Raw genomic sequence first — 5,221 nt, 5'->3', positions numbered from 1 at the left:
ATCCTGCCTTTCTTTGTATTATTATTTACAGCACTATTCGGTGATGCTGTACTAGTAACAGCTTCGTGATCACTGATATCCTGTTCTGAGCTGAGTAGAAAAGATCGGGTCTGTCATTAAGTTATCTCCACTAGTTGGTTCTGTGAAAAACTGCCAAGGTAAGCACTTAGAAAAATTTCACATAATTCTCTGTCCCTACCACCCGTGGTAATCAGTTGAGCCTGCCAGTCTGTAGGTGGTAGGTGAAAATCCCCACCTACAACTATAATATGACAAGGAATTTGATGCGTAATATTCTCCAAGTTTCTTCTCAACTACTGTTGGTTAGGCAGGCGGTCTGTTAAAGCGTCCAATGGCCATGTCTGATTCACCTTTAAGCCTTGTGGTCACTAAAATTATTCTGCATTCGGAATATGTACTAATCTCAATAGGCATTTTCCTCTTTTTTCTTTAGTATAAACACGTCTCCACCATCAACATTCAACCTCTCTTTGCGACGTACATTGCAATCGGAATTTATAATTCCATTACTATTGACTTTCAGGTTCAACCAGCTTTCTGTCCCTAGTACTTTGTAGGCGTTGTTACCGTTTATACGAGGCGAGGCTAGTTCTGGGCTCTCTGCATAGACACTCGTGCAGTTAACTAACAGTATGTTAACATTCTCTATATCCAATTTGTTGTGACGAATGTTACGCTGGCTGGTCTCAGAAGGTAACTCAGAGGACCTACGAAGGGATTTCTCTGTCTTGAAAAAGCCACACTGGCACGCCAAAATTACCCTGCTACCCTAGTAGCCGCTTCTTGAATGTAGTGCATGCCTGACCTAATAAGGGGAAACCTACTATTCTCCACCCTTTAACCGGGGGGGGGGGGGGGGCGAGGGAGTGGGGAGAGGGGTCGGAAAATGTGCCTCCTATATTCTAGCAGAAAGGTCTTAACCTCTGCTTTACACCTTCCACTCTGCTACAAAACAGAGGGGTCGGTTCTAGGAATGATGCTGCAAAACGATAGCTCTGCTCTGATTCCACCCCGCAAGTCAGACCAGCAGTCTTCACCAAAACAGTAAACTGCCTGTGGGAACCGAGGAGGCAAACGTCAGTCGTGTCTACATGAGCCGCCATCTGCAGCAGGGTGTACCGACTGTGGAAAACAAATCCCGGCAGAGCCTCTTCTACATCTCAGATGACACAACACCCCCTCTCCCGATCTGCCGTATTTGTTGCTGAGGGATTCCCAACACTGAAGTTCGCAATGACAGACCGTCACATTGTCTGCGGTTGTCCAGACCTCTCAGGAAGATCGACCGTAGTTCCAACAAATGAGGCGTCCACTGTTGACCCAACAGGAGCAGGCAATGCCTCAAACTTGCTTTCAAGGCGTAATGGGACAGCTGTGCGATTGGTACCCTCTTTCGCCTTCCACCGAAAGATTCGTGACCCAGCCTCTGTTCGCCAGTCACAGTCAAGTAAGTGTCGATCAGCGGGGGCGCGCGAATCGAGAGACGCAGCAGCATTAGAGATCTTAGGTGGCGCTGTCGCCTCCAGAGGCGCCAGGGCATTCGTTTATGCCCAAACGCCACGGCAGCCCAGGGCAGCAGCCTGAAGCTGGTCGACCTTGGCCGCCATCTGCAGCAGGGTGCACCGACTGTGGAAAACCGCTTCCGGTAGAGCCTCTTCTACATCTCAGATGAGACAACACCGGCTGTTAATGACAGTGCTGAACTACCATTCATCCGTACACAACAGGCGCGGTCCCTATCCATCGAGCGAGGTGGCGCAGTGGTTAGACACTGGACTCGCATTCGGGAGGACGACGGTTCAATCCCGCGTCCGGCCATCTTGATTTAGGTTTTCCGTGATTTTCCTAAATCACTCCAGGCAAATGCCGGGATGGTTCCTCTGAAAGGGCACGGCCGACTTCCTTCCCTAAACCGATGAGACCGATGACCACGCTGTCTGGTCTCCTTCCCCAAACAACCAACCAACCAACCCTATCCATCTTTAATCAGTTATCGTCTGAACCAAGGTAATGTAACGTGGCTCTAACCAAGGAAAACTGAATTCCCTCAACAATGGAAAAATACGCCACCTCTTACAATAAAAATTAACAGCTGTACTAAAAACAGCGAAATAACCACCTACTGTTCACTCCTGTTCGCTTTTACTCTACAGTCCAGACTGTATACCTGACTGCAGATTCCTTTCAGAGTATGCTGATACAATAGCTCCATATTTGGTAAACATAAACAAACGCTCACTCGGCGAAATACCCATACCGAAAGAGCGGAAAGTTGCACAAGTCACACCAACAACCAAGAAAGGAAATAGGAGTAAACCACTGATCTACAGACTCATACCATTAACATCTATTTGAAATAGGATTTTGGAGCATATGCTGTGTTCGAACATTCTGAATTACCTTGAAGAAAACGATTGATTGACAAATAATCAAACGGATACAGAAAATATCGTTCTTGTAAAACACCACAACTACTTGTTTATTCTCGCAGAGTAACGAGTGCTATCGACAGGGGATATCAAATTGGTTGCATATTTTTGGATTTCCAGAAGGCTTTTTGACACCGTTCCTCACAAGCAACTTCTAATCAAATTGCGTGCCTATGGAGTGCGACTGGATTACTGACTTCCTGTCAAAAAGCTCACAGTTTGTAGTAACTGACGGAAAGTCGTCGAGCAAAATAGAAGTAATATCTGGCGGTCCCCAAGGAAGTGCAGTAGACCTTCTGCTGTTTCTGATCTATATAAACGAGACAGGAAAATATCTGAAGAGCCCAGTTAGAGTGTTGACAGATGATGCTGTCACATAACGGTTTGTAAAGTGATCATATGATCAAAACCAATTGCAAAATCATTTCAGACAAAATATATGTAGAGTGCGAAAAGTGAAAACTGACTCTAAATAATGAAAATTGTGAAGTCATCCAAACCATTACTGAAACAAACATTTCGGTTACACGATAAATCACACAGATCTAAAGGCTGTAAATTCAGCTAAATATTAGAATTTACAATTACGAAGAACTCAAAGTGGTAATGTTGTGGGTGAAGCTAACCAAAGACTGCGGTTCACTGTCAGAAATACGTAGAAAGTGCAACAGGTCTACTAAAGAAATTGCTTATACCAAGCTTGTCCTTCCTCTTCTAGAGTATTGCAGTGCAGTGTGGAATCCGCATCAGATGGGACGACTGACAGAGGACATCGTCAAAGTTCAAAGAAGGGCAGCTCGTTTTGTATTATTGCGAAACAGGGGAGAGAGTGCCACAGATATGATAGGTGAATTGTGGTGGCAATCTAAAACAAACGCGATTTTCTCTGTGCATGATCTCGTGAAATTTCAATCATCAACTTTCTCCTCCGATTGTGAAGATATTTTGTTGTTACCCACCTACATACGGAAACATTATTTTGATAAAAGAAGAGAAATCAGAGCTCGCACAAAAAATTTAAGTGCTCTGTTTTCCCGTCCGCCGTTCGAGCGTGTAACGGTAGAGAAATTCGCTTAAAGGTGGTTCTATGAACCCTCTACCATTTCGTGTAATCATGTTGATGTAGATGCAGATGTAGATGTAGAAGAAAGTATGAATACCACTAACCTATAAGATATATATGATCTGCATACAGACGATAAACTGCTAGCTTAGTTCCCCTGTGATAGGAGGCTGGAGATCTACTGAATATTTGCAGTTTGCAACAGTCGCGGAATCAATTAAGTGAAGTGACACTTGCGACTTACGCGGCGGGAAGCTACACAACAAAGTAAACGCATCCAACACAAAGGGTCGAAAATACGATAGCCCTCATAAGAAAAATAAACAGCACTGCTAAAAACAGGTAAATAAACAGCTGCTGTTGACTTCTGCTCAGAAGTAAGTTAGAGTAGCACTAAACTAAATTATGTATATTGAATACGTATAACAGAAACGCTGCTACAGCTGCTGGCTCCACCGTGCTAGGAGGCTGGAGGTCACTGTGAATGTTTGGCTGTCTCGGACCAGGAGGAATATAATGATTTAACGCCTTGCCGATGACGAGTTCATTAGCCACGAATCACGAGTTCGGTTTAGAGAAGCACAGGCAGTAATATGCCAGCGCACTTTTCAAACGGAAGCCGCAGAAAACCAAAGTGTGGGTGGACCGGCTGGGATCTGAGACCACGTCTTCCCGAACGTAAGTTCAGTGTGTTTCTCGCAGCGCCATGTCGCTCGTTGAGATTTAGGGAGAAGGTTTCTTATGCACCGCGTTTGCAGAAAGAAAATTAGGGGAGAATGTGTTACACTACCAGTAGGATACTGTGCATAGGAACACCCATGTTTCTTGGTTAGCCGGCCGCTGTGGCCGAGCGGTTCTAGGCGGTTCAGTCTGGAACCGCGCTGCTGCTACGGTCGCAGGTTCGAACCCTGCCTCGGGCATGGCTGTGTGTGATGTCCTTGGGTTTAAGTAGTTCTAAGTCTAGGGGACTGATGACCTCAGATGTTAAGTCCCATAGTGCTTAGAGCCATTTGAACCATTTTTTGTTTCGTGGTTAGTACTTCTGTGCAGCGACTGATTTTAGACTCATATGAAGGAATGCACACTAGAGACTGCCATATGCAGTTTACGCTATTTGCTACAGTTCTTGATGTAGGTAGGCATGGCGTTGTGTTTTGCGCAACATTTGTAAATATTTCACCTCTTCAAATGTAAGTGCTGCATAATACATGAAAGCTGTTTGGAATATGTTGTTAATTCTTCACTCACAGAGTTTTATGGTGTGTAAAATGCTATATATTTTTATAACTTTTAACACAACATGTGGAGAATTAAGCCATAGTTCATCAGTCGTACACCTTCTTGTATCTTCAAAAAGAAGACGTTTTACCATGAAACATGTGATACTTGCAAATGAACTAACTTTCTTTACCCTCTTAACAAGATAACGTATCTTGTAAACGGAAATTTGTATTATTTTCCAATACCTTCTATTTTGAAAGACATATAACTTGTAAATGGGTTTTGATAACACTTCTCCTTGATATCACTTACTGATCATTTGCGTGTTTTAAAGTAATAATATAACATACAGACTATTAAATACAGAATTGATAGTATTTTCTCATTCATTTCTAAATTTTAATCGAGTATTTGTTCCTATGTACGTGACCATGTTGTATCTTTAGAATTGTATGTTAATACCTTCAGCTATGACGGGCGTTGATAT

The sequence above is a fragment of the Schistocerca serialis genome, chromosome 4, assembly GCF_023864345.2.
Source record: "Schistocerca serialis cubense isolate TAMUIC-IGC-003099 chromosome 4, iqSchSeri2.2, whole genome shotgun sequence".
Classification (NCBI taxonomy): domain Eukaryota; kingdom Metazoa; phylum Arthropoda; class Insecta; order Orthoptera; family Acrididae; genus Schistocerca; species Schistocerca serialis.
The sequence above is the reverse complement of the archived record's forward strand: the minus strand, read 5'-3'. Positions refer to the sequence as shown.